The sequence below is a fragment of the Mustela nivalis genome, assembly GCF_964662115.1.
Source record: "Mustela nivalis genome assembly, chromosome: 2".
Classification (NCBI taxonomy): domain Eukaryota; kingdom Metazoa; phylum Chordata; class Mammalia; order Carnivora; family Mustelidae; genus Mustela; species Mustela nivalis.
The window spans coordinates 4580075-4597142 of NC_139021.1; the positions used below are offsets into that span (position 1 = coordinate 4580075).

A 17068-nucleotide genomic window follows, 5' to 3' on the forward strand; every position below is an offset into this window, starting at 1 on the left:
TCCCCCGGTGCCATGCCCGCGAGGGATGCTCAGAGGACGCCAGCTGCGCCATCCGTCCTCAACCCTCGCCTCTCCCCGTGGGCCCCATCTCGCCGGTGTCCGAGCCGGTCGGCAGCGGGTGGGCAGGTTGGATGGGGTCGCCGGGCGGTGGTCCTGCGCTCGCTCAGAGCTGGCCCGGGGCACCTGCCGGGCCGCCTTCGGGCCGCTCCCCCGAAGCGCACCGGCGACCCCGCCGGGGCTCCGGGAAGGGCCTCGCGCGCCGCCGCCGCCCAGCCCCGCCACGCGGGAGGGCGCCTCGGGGCCGCACACTGAGCATGCTCGGGCCGGCGGGCGGGGTGGGGGGGCGGCGGCGGCGGCGGCGGCGGCGCGGAGAGGGCCGGGGCGGGGCGCGGGGTCGGGGGCGGGCGAGCGGGCGGGCGGCCGCGTCCCGGCGGGGGCGGGAGCGGAGCGCGGGCGCCGCGCAGAGCCGAGCGGGCAGGCCGAGCGCAGCCGCCCCGCGTCCTCCTCCGCAGTGCCCGCGGCCGGCGCCCGCCCCGCGCCCAGCCTCGCCGCCCGGCCCGGCTCGCGGGGCTGCCCGGAGGCCGCGGCCGGGCAGCTGTTGCGCCGAGAGGGGGCAGCTGCGGAGTTCCATAACCATAGCAACCGCATCAGCACCGCGGCGGCGGCGGGCGGCAGCTCTTACTCCTCCTCCAGGCAGCCTCGCCGCGGGCACCGGAGACCCAGCTCGCGGGCGCCCGGACCCCGCGGAGCGCCCACCGCCGCTGCGGAGAGCCGGGAGGGAGGCAGCCGGCGCGGCCCGGAGCCGAGGGGAGCCCTGCAGCGGGAGGCAGGTAGGTGAGAGCGCTGGGGTCGGCAGCTGCAAACTCTCTCCGCGGTAGCAGTGACGTTTCTGGAAGCGTGGTTGCTAGTTGGATGGCTTTCTGTTACTTAACAGGGATTCCGCCGCGAAATGTGGTTTATCTCCTTCGGTCTACACCCCCAACCCCCAAGCTCTCTGTCCTCTAGTCTCCAGGCGCGTCTGGGCAGGTCTGGGAGGGCAGGAGGGGAAATCTGGGGCGATAGTTGGGGGGACGCGCTGGTGAAGGAGGTGGTCCCCGCAGAAGTCCCAGATGGAGGCTGAGGGAGCACGTCCAGACCTTGGCACAGGCGGCTCCTCTGAGCCCGTGGACCCCAGGCAGGTTCCGGAGACACCGGCGTCGGGGTGGAGGGGGCAGTGGTAAGGATTCTCTGCGATCCGGGCTGACCCAGAGACCTGTTCTCCCTGTGGTTTGGCTGGGGCCGGGGGTGGGGGGGGGCACTGCAGCTCAGCTATGACATGGAAAAGGACCGGAGCGCACACCAGCTCTTGATCTGTAAAGTCGGCTTCAAACCCAGCACCCGGAGGGGGGAATTTGGATGGGGGAAGTAGTAACTATTACCGTTTGGGGACCCAGGTGTATCCCTGGAGTTTATCATGTTACTGCCTTGGATTGTTGGTGGTGGAGTGGGAATTGATACAAAATTGTAAGCGAGCAACCAAAATGCCCCTTCCTTTTCTCCTCGCCTCATTTCTAGCCCCCCCCCCCCCATTGTCAGCAAAACAAGACTCCCTGGAGTATAATAACACTCTTTGTCCCCTTGGCCACCCAGGGCTCTAGCCATTGGCGGACTATCCCACTTGGAGACAGCTAGGGAATCTCGCTTCAATGCTCTCTTTGAACTAGAGAAGCATTGGTTTTTCATCAGGTTCTGAGGCTCCTGGTGTTGAGAGATGTGTGTGTCAGAGCTGAGAGGCACCTATCCCCAGGGAGGGATGGGCTGCTGCTGCTGCTGCGTCTTCTGGCCAGAGAGACGGGCAGAGGTTTGGGCAATGATTCTAGACACAGCTCCACGGGGGCTGGGGCACCAGAAAAGCATAGAGAAGGGTGATAAAGTTAGGTGAATAGTTTGGGGTTAAAGCCTCTTGCATGTGGGTAAGTGGGTCTCTGGGTAATTTCTGGAATGGGCAGCCACTGACTTCTACATTCTTGCCCCGGGGGACAGTGGTAAGTCCCAGTTAAAAGGCCATGTTCTTTAATTGGTCTTTTAATTTATGCTGTACTTATGTTGCCCGAGGGGATGTGATTTGACCAGCATTTCTTCTGGGATTCACGTCCTAATGAGAATGATATTATTGTATTCCGGGCAGATGGTAAAGTCGAGAGAAAAGAGGGCAGGACTGGGGAGTCAGGAGACATGGTTTCGAGCTCTCATTTCCCCATACACTTGCTCCACGACCTTGGATTGCTCTGCCTCGGTGAGACTCCGTTCTCTCGTCTGTAGAATGGGGACGTTCAGAGTCCTTGCACCCCGCCAGGCACTTGTGACAATCAAGTGGGGTGATGGAGAGGATGCGTGGAGAAAGGCTGTTCAAAACCCAACTTGTCACGCACATGAAAAGAATTATTCTTTGCCGAAGAAACTCCCTTCCTCAGATCGGCAAATCATTAAACATACATCACCTGTGAAGCGGGGGTAGCGATATTGGTCAGTGACTCACAGCTGAAACGCTGTCGTCTGGTCCAAGATACACTCAGGGAAATCTAAAGAGGCCTTCATCAGGGGAAACACAGCATGTCATCCTTGTTTACAAATGTTGAAGGTCAAGAGCTTTGGCATCAAACGCAGTACTCACGTTTGGGAGCACTGAGGTCTGCTCACCACAGAGTTAAACTAAGTGGTCTGTAGTGTAAGTGGGGATTTGCACATAGTAGGGACTCATTTGGATGTTGGTTAGGTAGACACACTGGGCACGTTGTGAGGCCCTTGTGGGTGGATTCACCCTCGTACAGCTCTGTCCTGTGATGGTAGATGCTTACCAAATGATGGCCCAGTTCGACAGAGTGCTTTCAGTTTGATGTCATTGTCGAGGGAACCGTCATTTCTGGAACGAGCCAGGACTGTCTTCTACTATTCTCTGCTCTTTTATACCCTGACTTTTGCTCGCACTGGCCTCTCTGCCTAGAATGACCCTTTCTCTCTCCCCTCTTCCCTTCATGACAATTCAAATGCCCCTTCTGATGGGAAGCCTTCCTGAGCTCTGTCCCCTGTGCTCCCACGACACTTTGGGGCTGCTTTGTGTGACACCTGTGCTGGGTCATGTTGTCATTGCTCCAACATACGCCTGCCCTGGCTAGAGTTCATGCTCCTGGAGGGCAGGAACTTTGCCTTATTCTACCATGGTTGTGGCCCCAACGCCTGGCAGATGACTGCCCTAGTGAGTGGCTGAGTCCGTGGAAAGGCCTTCCCTGCAGCACACCTACCTGCTCGAAGAGTCTTGCCCAAAGGCTGTCCTAGCCACCTCCCCCCGTCTCAGTAAGTGCAAGCCTGAAGGATGCTTGCTGGGTTGTTGGGCCTTATTTAGGGTCAGGCCACTGAAGCAGAGTGACGGAGAACAGAAACACATATTTTGCCTTAAAATGCTCTTTTTTTTTTTTTTTCAAGTGGGTACTTTAGAATAACTGTAATCTAGTGTTGAATGGCCTTCATAGCACGTTGGCTGAAAACATCTGATGGAATATTTTAAACTTAAAATGCATTTCTCTCCTGTCAGTTGCTTTCCTTGATTTCAGCTCTAGTAACACGGAAAGGGACATAGGGTGGAGCAAGAAAGCCTAGATTTGAATCTGGTTCTAAGGGGCCCCGGAACCAGGACACCTGCTTGCCGCGTCCCTCCATTTCCTCATTTGTAAAACGTGGATGCTATTGCCCATCCAACAGCGATGCCGAGTGCTTGGAGTGAATGGATAGCCATGCACTAAAAGCAGTTCATAAACTGTAAAATACGCTACTCAATACATTATTCATTTTCCTCAATTATTTTTTGTTGTTGTTGTTATGGAAAATGAGCAAAATCTCTCTGTGTAGTTACACAGCAGCCGATGAGACCCACTGGAAGTCCTGGCTCCTCCACTTGTGAGCGCTGGGGACCTTCGGTCAGTCATTTTGTCCCCGTCAGCCCTCTGCCTTCTCTGCATGGCACTGCAATGACAGATACCTTTCAGGACGTCTTGGGAAGATGCCACACTAAGGCCAGTGTCATGCCTGACCTTAATATGTGGTATCTATCCCTTCCCAATGATATTTATGATCGCCAATCACAGAAGGTTTCGAGTTTTTTGAAATGCCCCCAGTGCACTTCCTCCTTGTATTTTACCTCCCTTTCTTATCCGGGGTTGCGGGGTGGGGAGGGAGAAGGAGAACACTAACACCCTCAGAGCGGAGTTTCTCATGCGAGATGCCGCAAGGGAGGAGATAGAACAAGCTAAAGACTTAGATTTGTGCACTGACACGTCCCTCTGGCTCGGACACTAACTGCTCACAGGACTGCTGACCTGGGCCATCCCCTCACCTTTCTGGGCCTCGGTTTCCTCATCTGTAAATGGCCTGGATGTTTCCCGGGGCTCCATCTAGCTCTGCTTTCTTGGTGTCTCCATACACTAGTCTCTCTTTCTCTTCACCAGAGCTACACCGGTGGCTCCTGCCTGGCCTTACCATCGACACTCCTCACTTGTCCGAACCTTACACCTTAATTCACTGTAACTGCCATATTTTTCTTTCTTTTTTTTTTTTTTTTTTTTAGAATTTTCCCTTCTAGAAGGCTAGTGTTCCCCAAGGCTATCCTGGGACTTGCAAAGTGTTGAAGACTGCATGCTCTCCATCCTTACCCAGCCCAAGTCTTATCCAACCCCAGCTAAGATGCTCTGCTGCTCTGTCCATGTTGGAAGTTCTCCTTGATTCAAAACAGAAGAAACTAGGGGGCACCTGGGTGGCTCAGTCGGTTAAGCGTTGGACTCTTGGTTCTCAGTCAAGTCATGATTTTAGGGTCCTGGGATCAAGTTCCATGTTGGGCTCCAAGCTCAGCAGGGAGTCTGCTTAGGATTCTCTTTCTCTCTCCGTCTGTGCCTACACCCTTTTCAGAAAAAATGAATAAATAAAATCTTAAACAAAGCAAAAAAAAAAAATAGAAGAAACTGTATGGTTGAAGTCCACTCTTACCTGAGAGAGCCAGAGGACGTTTGCAGACATGTCTAATATTTGCTGAGCTTCCCAGACTCTGGGTGCTCCACAGGGTCAAACGTTTCTGTTCAAACATGAATCATTTCCAGACGGCTGCACACCAATCTCAGGAATGATTCCTCAGGGGGACTTTAGCACCACAGAGGAGACTGGTGCTATGGGCCATGACTCCTTCCAGTGGCCTTCCGCCTCTGGTGTGGATGGAGAGGTGCGTGGTGTGCCCAACAGGGAAATCTGAGTCCATGGTCTGCTCTGGGCCACTCATCATGCCAGGCCCTGAGAGTCAACCATGAACAAGAAAGGGACCTGCCCCGGGTAGCCAGGGGATGTTGGCGGGAGACAGACAAGAGCAAACCAGCCAATGCAGGGTTCTGTGGGGAAAAAAGAGAAGGTATTTTTAACACATTTCCTGGCAAGGGCTGCCAAGGAAGGCTTCGGAGAAGAGAGAGATCCTACGCTGAGGACTGAGAATTTCTAAATGGAGACTGCAGGGAAGGGCCGTCGGAAGAGGAAGTGACACACAGCACCGTGGGAGCAAGAGGTAGCCGGGAAGTGAAATGGATGAGAGCGCTGGAACACCAGGAAGGGGACGGTGTTCCTCGAGGCTGGGGAGAGCGATAGGGACCACATCTTTGAGAGTCTCGAGAACCATGCTAAGGACTTGTGCTCTAACCCGAAGGTCATGGGAGCCATGGAAAGATCTGGAGTTGTGCAGAACATTCACCCTAGCTGCAGAGCAGAGGTTGGGTTAGAGAAGATGGTTCAACCAAGAAATATGGTGGCCTCTTAGGAGACTTTGTGGATAAGAGATGATTGAATTTAGGCAGTGAGAGTTGGGATGACTCTTCCTGTCCTGTGCAATGGACAGGAACTGGTGAGAGGAGGAATGCTGAGGAGGGAGAGACGGAGAAGTGTCAGTTCAGTGAACATGCTGTGTCATTTATCTGAGAAATATCAATGGGACACTGTGACCATTGGTGCAGGTCAAGGGGAGGGAGGGGTCAAGGGTGACGCTCAGGTCTTTCTTTCCATCCCTTCGATAATAATTCTGGTCCAAGCCCCTTCGTCTCTCACTTGGATGAGTACACCAGGCTCTCGACTGTCCTTGCCTGCACCTCTGCCACCCCAGTCTGTTCTGCACACGACAGCCGCAGGGATCTTGGTCACACTAAAATCAGATGTGATGACAATGTTTAGCAGATTTCAAGGATACCACACAGTACTGCTACCTGCGGTCACCGTGCTATGCTTTGGCTCTCCAGAACTTACTCATCTTTCCTAACTGAAACTTTGCACCCCCTGACCATCCCGAGCCTCTGATAACCACACTTCTACTCTCTGCTTCTGAGTTTGACTGTTTCAGCTTCTGTATTTAAAGTGAGATCATGTAGTATTTGTCTCTCTGTGCCTGGCGTATTTCACATGGCGCGATATCCTCCATGTCTGTTCATGTTGTCACAAATAGTAGGATTTCTTTATTTTTTTGGACTGAGTAATAGTCCATGCTATGTATAGATCACATTTCCTTTACTTACTTATCTACTGATGGACATTTAGTTTGTCTCCGTGTCTTGGCTACTATGAATAATGCTGTAGGGAACACGGGAACGCAGGTATCTCTCAGAGATCTGGATTGATATCTCTTTGGACATATACTGAGAAGTGGGATTGCTGAGTCATATGGTAATTCTACTTTTAATTTTTTGAGAAGACTTCATGCTGTTTTCCATAATGGCTATACCAATTTACTTTCCCCCCAACAGGGTACCTCCCCACCATGCCTCACCTTAATATTTTTAAATTAGAGTCATTTTAACAGGTGTGAAGTGATATGTCATTATAGTTTTGATTTGCGTTTCCCTGGTGGTGAGCGATGTTGCACACTTGTTCATGTACCCACTGAAGACAGGTAAGAAGACATACAGATGGAACTTCTTTGGAAGTATGTTGAGACAAGTCTTTGCCTATTTTGGGGGGGGGGATAATTTGTTTCTATGCTATTGAGTTATATGTGGTCTTTACATATTTTGGATCTTAACCCCTTATCAGATACATGGTGTGCAAATGTATCCTCCCAACCTCTAGGTTGCCTTATGACTCTGTGGATTGTTTCCTTTGCTGTGCCGACACCTGTTAGTCTGATGTACTCCCACTTGCTTATTTTTTGCTTTTGTTGCTTGTGATTTTGGTGTCAATACCAAAAACTCATTGCCGGACCAGTGACCAGAAGCTTTCCCCCTATTTATTATTTTAGGAGCTTTTCGGTTCCAGGTGTATGTGTAGGTCTAATCCATTTTGGTTTGTGTGTATAGTGGAACCTAAAGATTCAGTTTTACTCTTTCAACATGTGAATATCGAGTTTTGTTGACACTTTTGATGGGAGAGACCGTTCGTTGCTCCTTGTGCGTTCTTAACATCTTTGTCAAAGATGAGTTAAACATGTATGCGTGGGTTTGTTTCTGGGCTGTCTTTTCTGTTCCACTGGCATGTGTGTCTGTTTCTATGCTAGTATCATGCTGTTCTGATTACCAAAGCTTTGTAACATAATTTGAAATTGGAAAATGTGATGCCTCCAGCTTTGTTCAGCAGTGAAAGTGTTTTACAGTGGGAAGACAGAGACACACCAGCATTTTGGATTTGGGCTGCAGGATACAGAGTGCTTTGGAGGTGGGTAAGATGAGAAACATAGAAGCTTGGTGCGAGGCTCTTTAAGGAAATCCAGGGTGTATACAGGTAAGGAAGACTGTAGCCAAGGCCAAGGTAATAGAGATGAAGAAAGAACAACTTTCTAGAACAACGACTCTAGAGATATTAAGGCAGTAGCAGGGTGGGAAGTATTGGACGTGCAGCCCACAGTATCTAAAAGCAGACAGGCATCAAGGGCGATGCTTAATCTTCTGACCTGGTCTCAAGGACTGTCTTGGTGCTGTCTCCCAGCCTGGGGACACAGGCAGAAAGAGTCTGAAGGGTAAAGTGATGAGTTCTGTTTTGAATAAGTAGATTTTTAGGTCTCTGAGGACATCTATGTACATTTTTAGGCAATTAAAGATCTCAGTCAAGCTCAGAATAGAACTCTTGGCTGAATATAGACTTGGGGAATCATCAGCACGGAGGCGCTCACTGAGAGCACGGGAGTAGAACTGATCACCCAAGGGAAGGACAGAGAGTGAGCAGATACAGATGTTCTTTCGGACTCACCGGGTCTCCACCACTGCCCTTTCAGAAATAAAATGCAAACGACGAATGCACACTCACTACCTTCCTCTCGCCTTCCGAGCTTCTTCCCGTGATTCCACGCGGCTGGCTAGGACACATCTCTGCTGACGTTTCTGTAGCTCCTTCTCTCCCTCGTCTAAGAGTTTTCTGTTAGAGACCTTCCCAGACCACCGGCCAAAGAGCTGCCTCTGGCCTCTGGCCGCGGAACTTGCTGTGTTTTTCTCCATGGCATCCATCCCTGTGTAAGCGCCGGCAGTGTTACCACAGATGTGTTTGTCTGCCTTTCCTATTGGCTCTCTTCTCTGTAAGGTGGAGAGCTCCGTGGTCGCAGGACTGGGGCGTGTTTACAGCGGCCTTGAGCACTCAGAGCATTTCTGGGCTCTCCGTCAGCATGTGGCCAGTGTTTATCAAAGAACATGTGGAAGAAAACAACTGCAGGAATCTTCAATAACAGAATAACAATGTTTTAATGAGAAAACGAGTAACGGTAGCCTTGTGGGAGTACCATTCAGAAATCCTGGTCAGATGTTCGGCTTCTAGCTCAGGAGAACTCTGTTGTCTCTTTTTTCCCGGGACTAACTGATCTTGTTGGAAAACTGAATGTCTTGCCTCCTGGGGACACACAGCCCTCCCCGCATGTCCCCCAGTTCCAGACAAAACAGACCAGTTGGTTTCCCTAATTCCGACATTTGTTAGCCAAGTGACCCCGGACGGGCACTTGGCCTCGGTGGAAAGCCGCACCTGTTCATTGTCTTAGGCCGTGAGATTGTAGACCTACAGCCTACATCTTGAACACAGAGCCTGAAGTATAGAGCTTGAAGCGGGGGTGCTCTTAGCTGAAAGCTGGCAGGGAGGGAGGAACAAGGAACCAGACAAGGAAGAAAATGGGCATAAATATGTGAGCAGCCTTATCTAGTCTCCCTGCGCACGCCGGGAACTCTGGGGCGCACGTGGCCCCAGAACACTTTGTACCTTGAGGCAAGGTCATTCCTTGGGTGTGACTCTGGGAGACATAGACACCCAGGTATTCCCGGGCAAAGCAGCTTGGTCATCTGAGGATTCTCAGAACAGAGCAACGATGGGTTGTTATCAGCGAACACAGCAGCTGGGGGATGGGTGCACCAACCTGGGAGAGGGCGTCGGAGTGGGAGGGGAGCCGTCATGTTGGTGACATTTTAACTGATATTTCCACTACAGCACCCCTTTTCTTTAAGACATACTGCTGCTTTGGGCCTGATGACATTCAGTCACAAGACCCTGTGATCCTGAGTGCCTGTGCCCTACGGAAGTCACGAAAACATACTATAAAAAAATCTCCCTGAACTTTGTAATGCTTAGAACCCAAAGCGCCCTGCTGTGGGTTCCCTTCCTGATTTAGCCATGCCTTCTCCTGCTCACCTCTTGAAAGCATCATGGGTCAGGGCCAGTTGCAGCAGGGGGCCAGCTACCCTGGTACCTACCAGGCCATCCAGTCATGTACTGGCCCTTTGCTCACACCCTCTTCTCCAGACTCTGATCATTCTGGTACTTGGACCTTGGTTTTCCTCACTACCTCAAGTCCTGCTAGGATCTTGGACGCCTTCCAGGTCCAGCTCCCTGACTCCTGCAGCACCTTGCCCTTCACCTTCTCGGCTCGGAGAGCTTTTCCTGCCTTCTACTCAGGCATACCTTCACTCATACAACAGGATATATAGCCCGAATCATTTCTGGAACACAGCCTTCTCTCTCAGCTTGCTTACTAAATTCACCCATTAGTGCCATTTTTTATTTCCTGGCAATCTCTGGGCGATGATCTCTCCGGTTTTAGCTCATTCATCCTCTTGTTCTATACTCCCCTCCTTAACACCACGTGGGCGGGGGTCTATGGCATACAGTTTCCACAATACTTTTCCCGATACCTGGTAATAATCCCAGCTTCTCTCTAGGATATTGTGTGCTACTTTATCTCTTCCGACCTCAGTTTCTTTCAAACCATGAGAATCGGCAATGCATAAGGGATTTTTAAGGAAGATTAAGTGAAAAAGTAAAAATAAACAAACCAAGTGAAATAAAAATCTGTTGACATCCTTGGTGCACAGTAGGTGTTTCAGTGTTTATTCTGATTCGAGGTTAATGTGTCTACTTTAATGTCCACTAAGTGGATGGTGAGACTGACCTTCTACTATGAATACCGAGGAGCCTGGATGAGACCCACCTCGAATGGAACATCTCCGCGGGGTGAACCAAGGGATATCCATTAGGAAGGACCTTGGGATCCTCAGTGCAGGAACACTGGAAACATTCACGTGGTTTGGGTCTTTGAGGGCATCAAGTACTAAGTGATAAGCCATCACTTATGTTCAGAAGTGTGACAGTGAGTCATCAGGAAAAACTAAATTATAGTCTGTAAACTCTGCTGAAATAAGGCAGGGGAGTATTCTTTCTAAAACGAGATACATCAGAAATTGCTAGAATTAAATATCAAAGTATTTAGTATTGAAGGGGTTGGTATAAGTTTTCTGGAAAATTAATTTCTGGGCACATGTCATCATAGCTGAGGTATTAGTGTAAGAATGGTTGGGGAACTGCATTGGTGGTTTTGGTGATAACTTGTTGGTTTTAAGTCAGAATATAAAAAGCATCAGAGAGTAAATTTTGAGGGATTTTTTTTTAAGTTTGTTTAAAGGAAATGTTTAAAGATAAGATTATCCTTGCAATCTTGTGCCCAAGGTAGAATTTATCAAGCTCAGTATTTGAACATGCTGACTTGTGTTGGCCTTCTGAGAGAATAAAATGAATATTAATATAATTGCTCCTGAATAATAGAATTAAACTTCCTTAGTTTTCTTTCTTTGCCTTTCTTTCTGAGAGCATGGGGATGCTGGCAACAAAAAAATGACCATAAATCATTTTTAAGTGACAGTCAAAAGAGGTGCTGGTACAAATGGGAGAGGCCAGAAAGTTCTTTCTAACACCTGCTGCCTGCCAGTGACTAGAGTAAGTGCTTTCCCTGGAGATACTTTATTTAAACTTCATGCAGGAGCTAGTACCAGCCTTCTTTAGAGCTGAGGAGGCCCAGCACAGAGAGAGGATTTGCTCACAGTGCCACAGCTAGCTGGAGAAGAAGCCTGGACAGGTTCCCCCAAACCCATCTGATCCCAAAGCTTGTCCCTTTCAGCCACCATACAGATGTCCCCTAAGAGGGGCATTTGAAAGTTTCCTGTGGGTCATAAAAACAACACAAAACCCCAAACCCAGAACAAAACTCAAGAATGATACAGTCCAAGTATCTGGCTTTTAACCACTCAGCTGCGTGTGAATTTGGGAAAGCGGGTTAGCTTCTGTTTGACTTGGAAGACGAAGGGGGTGATGAAGCGATTTGTTTGATGATCCTTAAGATCAGGTCTGCTTCTAGCGTCTTCTGATTCTGGAATATGCACGGAAACTTCAAGGATGCTTTATAGACCTAGGAGCCTGCTTAGGTTAAAAAAAAAAAAAAAAAGTAGAAGGCGGCGAAGAGAATGAGGAAGAGGAAGCAGAACAGGAGAAGAAGACTAAAAAGAAGCAGAAAGAGGAGGAGGAGCAGGAGGAGGAGGAGGAGGAGGAGGAGGAGGAAAAAGAAGATGACTCAGTAGTGGCAGTGGTAGTAGTAACCCAGGGCAATCTGTGTTCTCCCTAGTTATTCAGGTAAATAGTCAGAATTCTAGGTTTTTACCTTTCCACGTTAGACTTTATTGACTATGTCAGACCAAAACGAAAGAAAATACATTTAATGAGATTACAGATGCTGCTCTTCCCTTTGTGTGGTTTAACTGAGTGTCCCTGGATATTTCCATTCAAACTTCAGTGACTAGTGTACGTGTCCAAACTTCTGGGGCGTTGGTGTAATATATTGCATGTACCTAAACTTAGCAGTATATTACTTTATTTTTTAAAAAATATTTTATTTATTTGACAGAGAGAATGAGAGAGAGAGAGACACCACGAGCAGGGGGAGTGACAGGCAGAGGGAGAAGGAGAAGCAGGCTCCCTGCAGAGCAAAGGGAGCCCGATGCGGGACTCGATCCCAGAACCCTGGGATCATGACCTGAGCTGAATGCAGCTGCTTACCCAACTGAGCCACCCAGACAGCCAAGAATCAGTATATTACTTTACTACACATCTCATTTTAGGTTAAAACGGAGGCTGGGTTGGCTATAGTGTGAGGCTTGTCTAGAGTTAACGGCAGGAATGAAGTGTGCATTGGGCTGGAAGCTTCCTTGGCAGGTAATCGTGGGGTCTGATCATGGCAGCTGGGCAGATGGAGAGCGAGGCGTCCCTGAACAGGGGTGGGTTGAGCCATTTACAGTTGCAGCACAATGTGTTATTGCCCCTGACACACAGGTGTGCGCACACTCACCCATACATACACACAGCCCACACCCGCATCTGGGCAAGCTCTCCACTGCGTCAGAGTCCTCTCTCTTCGGTGAAGCCGTTCCCTGTTCCTCTGATGGCTGCACCCACCCTTTTCCTCTGGCCTTCCCCAGTGGCTGGGCTTGGCTCAATCCCGGAGTCAGTCCAAGAGCGTCTACGGGGCCTTCTGCTCCAAGCCCAGCTCCGCTCTCTTTCACTCAGCAGAGCCCCACTGCGAGCCCCGACACACCCAGCAGCCCTGTGCAGACACATTTACCTGAAGGTTGCAAGGAGAGCATTTGCCTCCGGAAGGTCCCGGCCATGGTTCAGGTCTGCCACTCACTAGCTCTGATTTGGAGAAGTTAGTGAGCTTCTCCGAACCTGTCCCTTCATCTGTACGGCAGGGAAAATAGGCCACTTTTCTCATAGGTGGCCTGGACAATTAAATGCTATGCCTACTACTGCACGCAGGGCACTTAGCTCAATGCCTGAAACCGTGCCAAAGAGTGGAGAAGGAACGGCTCATTTGTTCCTACAGGACGTTTGGTCAAATACATATCATGTGCCTTGCCTCCTGCTGTAGGCTGGAGCGGCTCTTGAGAACAAGACAGCCTCGCTCCCTCGCTCCTAGAGCTTGTGTTTTTCCAGTGGGTAGAGTAGGGAGAAGCCAGGAATAGCACACAGTCGTTGCTTTCTTCTTTCTGTGCCAGACAGCGCTCTGAAACACTCATTCATTCATTCATTCATTCAGCAAGGGTGCACACACCTGCCCTGGGCCAGACACTTCACGTGGCTTCTCTCACGCGATCTCTGCAGCAGTTGTATGAGATAAAGGCATCCTATCCTACCTGTCCCGTGCCACCCAGGAAGATTCTGAAGTTCGGAGAGAGATCACGTGACTTGCCAGAAATCACACAGATCAGTCTCAAAGCCCAAATTCCAACTCAGGGCCATTGGATTCCAAAGCTCTGTCCTGAGGCTGAGGGATCCAAGAGACGCACAGAGTGCTCCCAGATCAGTGTGCGCTGGGAGGAGGGGCCCTGCTTCTCATGGGCTCTGTTCCCCATTTTTAAAATGAGAAGGGTGGAAGAGGTCATTCCTAGGGTCCTTTCTGCTGGGCTTCCTTCTGCTTGCAAATCATTTCTCTTTCCTTTGAAATTGTCCCCCACACCTTAGAAGCTGTTTCATTCTCACTTCCCCTCATCTATGCCCATGGCTTCCCCTCATGTGCCTATGATCTCCTTTTTCCCTAATAGACTGGGTGAAATTGGAGACAGAACCCATGTCGGGCCCTCTTCCTCTGCAGGGGTTTCCTACCACTGCTGTACACTAGACACTGATGCCATTTAATTGCTGAGGTAGGGTCTTATTGTACAACCTGAATGCACGAACCCACAGATATAGGGCAATCCCAGTACATCAGAGTGCAGTGTTTTGGAACCTGTGGATCAGAACCACTGAGGCATGCTAACAGCTACTCCCCCTACTAGGTCCCCCTGAGCTGACAATGGTTGCGATCGGTGCCTGCTTTGCTCCAGCCATCTTGTGTTCCAGAGGGTCCCTGAGGAAGCTGCATGAGCAGATCAAATCTTCAAGAGTGATCCGTCCTGAGCTCCACTCCCCAGGGCCCAGGGTCTGGGCATCCAGACCCAGCTAACAGCTGCATTATTTAGCTCTGTTTATTATTAGCCAAGTTTGGCCTGTATAGTTGGTCCCCAGGAGAACCTCTCCAGAAATTTCCTGCCCCAGGGTCTCACTTGCTCAGAAGCAGACATGGAGCCTGCCTGGTGGGGTAAGCTCCAGGGGATAAACATTAGGAGTTGACTTGGTGGGAAAATTAGGTACCCAGGGATACCGCTTGATTCTGTGCCCTTTTGGGCTGAGACTTCAGAGTGCTTTAAAATTTAAAACCAAAACCTGGATTTCGTGTCATTCATTCAACCAGGAAATGTTTCTGAGCATCTACCTTGGTCCGAATTCAGTGTTGAGGATACAAAGAAAGATACAGCCGTCATCTTCATTATCACCCCAATAGCTAATGTTATTGAACTTATTTAAGCAGGCATTCTGGTAAGACTCTGCATGTGTTGAAGGTTTTCATCTGTCAAGTACCCAGCTCCAGGGATACAATGCATTTTATTGTACACACACCTGAGGGTGAGGAGCTTGTCCCCTGCAGCGCACTGTCCCTCGGAGTTGTGTTATCTGGGAGCCCTGGGGCTCTCCCTAATTTACAGATCAGTAATTTAGAGAAGATTAAGATCACAGCTCTAGTGGGTAGAGGTAGTAGATTCAGAAGTACCTTTAAACATATTTGGAGTGCCGATAAGGCTAGACCCCTGCTCTACAGGTTTCAAGTTATGGATGAGAAGGCAGATGATTAAGACGGATGATCTAAAAGTGATTCATTAATTGCGGGAGCACAAGCAGCCATGGGGTGCCGTGGAAGTTCAGGGAAGGGAGGAACTGCAGAATCAAGGAAGGCTCCGTGGAGGAGGTGACGGGTCCCTTGGTCCCGATAGGCCAGTTGTACGTCTACAGGCTGGGGCTGGTGGGGAAGAGCCATCGTAAGGCAGAAGACTAACCCGTGCAAAGGCAGGGACCTGCTGAAAGATGAGGTTTCCCGGGGACTTGTTACTAGACCAGCTGCAGTGCTGGGTCTCTGAGAACATGTGGTGATGAGGAGGTGGCAGGAGGTAGGAGTGACAAGGTTTGCGGGCAACGGCGTGGGAAGAGGTGTCATGGGAATGGGTTGATATTGTAGCTTGTGGTGGGAGAAGAAACTGTGCCGTTGTGCATCAGTAGGAACTGGCTTTAGCTGTAGCCACAGAGATCCAGGGGCAGTGGCATATCTAAATAGTTGTGTTTTTCTTGTGCAGCCGTAGGTCTGACTTGTATAGTTTCTCCTGGGAAATCAAGGACCCAGGCTCTCAACTTCCTCCTCTGCCATCTTTAGTGCGGAGCTTTCTTTTTCGGATCCGTGCTTGTGAGAACTCTTCTCTGCCATTGGGCGTGTGTCCATATTCCAGATGTGTAGGGAGCAGGAAGAGGGGAGAGGAATTGCTGTGTGTCAGCCAAGTGTCTCTCTTTTTTCCCCTTTATTATTTTTTACATTTTTATTGTGGTATGTTAGTCACATAAAATACACCATTAGTTTTTGATGCAGTGTTCCAAGATTCATGTAAGTGCTCCATGTAAGTTTATCTCTTTTGATCAAGAAAACCAAAATCCAAAAAGCTTTCTCATAATCCCATCTGAGAGACTTTCACTAACGTTTCCTTGGTCTGAACTAGATCTCATGGCCACCCCGACCAAAAGAGCATTGCAAGAGATCCTTCTTTGGGTATGTGGTTGCATCAGAAAACAAAACAAAACAGCGTCCTCTTTCATGAGGGTGGGTATTGGATAAGAACATGGCAGTGCCCACCGCTGTGACTGACATGATCTGCTCACATTTACAAAAACGGGTTTGGCAAAGCCACCAAGAGGCAGATCTTAAAACCATCACGGGTGGGGGAGGGTCACAGTGAACAAATAAGTAAATAAGCAAACAGATGATGATAATTTAGGGCAAGGAAATCAGTGCTGAGTAGGAGCCAAAAGAAGGAGTGCTTCACTCACTGTGGGGCGTGGTCTGGATAGGAGTTCCCTAAGGAGGTAGCCATGACGCTGATGCTTAGACATTCAGATTGATGGGCCAACTGAAGACCACAGCTGGTATCTGCCCTCTCAGGAGCTGTAGGTGCACCTGTCCCCTTAGGAGCCATAGTTCCTCTTTAGCGGAGCCTTTGCACCAACTGCACTGTAGACAGCTCAGGTGCTGAGAGGAATGGCCTGCATTGGGGTCTGCTCTGGCTTAAAGGGACTCATGCTTTTCAGGAGCCAGGTGTCTCTTGTAGAAATTCCAGAGGCATCACTTCTAGAGGCCCTGAGTCAGATGTATTTCTACATTTTGGGAATCCTGAGTAAGGCACCCCATAAAATATCCATAGTTCTCCTAGTCCAGATGCAGTCAGCCCGATGGGTCATTTCACAGCGAGCACTGTTGTTAATGATATAGTGGACACAAACTCTCATTCTCTGTTTCCAGGGAAACAGACTAGAAAGTTTATCCAGTGGTTTGGTTCTTTAGGCAGAAGGGGTGAGACAATAGTTAACCCTTTCTCCAGAGCCCTTTAATTTGTAGGCTCCTGAAAAGCATGGAGGTGTTTTTGGTGTCAGGGCACCCTGATCAGGATTTTTATTTAGAAATCATTCTTAGGTGGTCGATTATTAGATAGGTCTATGATGGGCCCACAGACCTGGATGGGAGCCTATTTTGTTTCTTGTTTAAGAGACTTCACTTTTTATAGAAGCTTTAGGCCCACAGCAATGCTGAGCAGAAAGTACAGGGTTCCCATGTGTCCCCTGCCCCACGCCCATATACAGAACACCCCCCACC

The 17068-nt window shown here is 49.7% G+C and overlaps 1 protein-coding gene across 1 annotated transcript in view; it reads left to right on the top strand.

Annotated features, from left to right (window-relative positions):
- The first annotated feature begins 484 nt into the window (after window positions 1-484).
- Window positions 485-17068, top strand: part of FAM135B (family with sequence similarity 135 member B) — a 279370-nt gene continuing 262786 nt past the window's right edge. Inside the window, exon 1 of the mRNA XM_082719624.1 lies at window positions 485-830. The gene's annotated coding sequence lies outside the window, so the exon portion shown is untranslated. The remainder of the gene's footprint in view (window positions 831-17068) is intronic.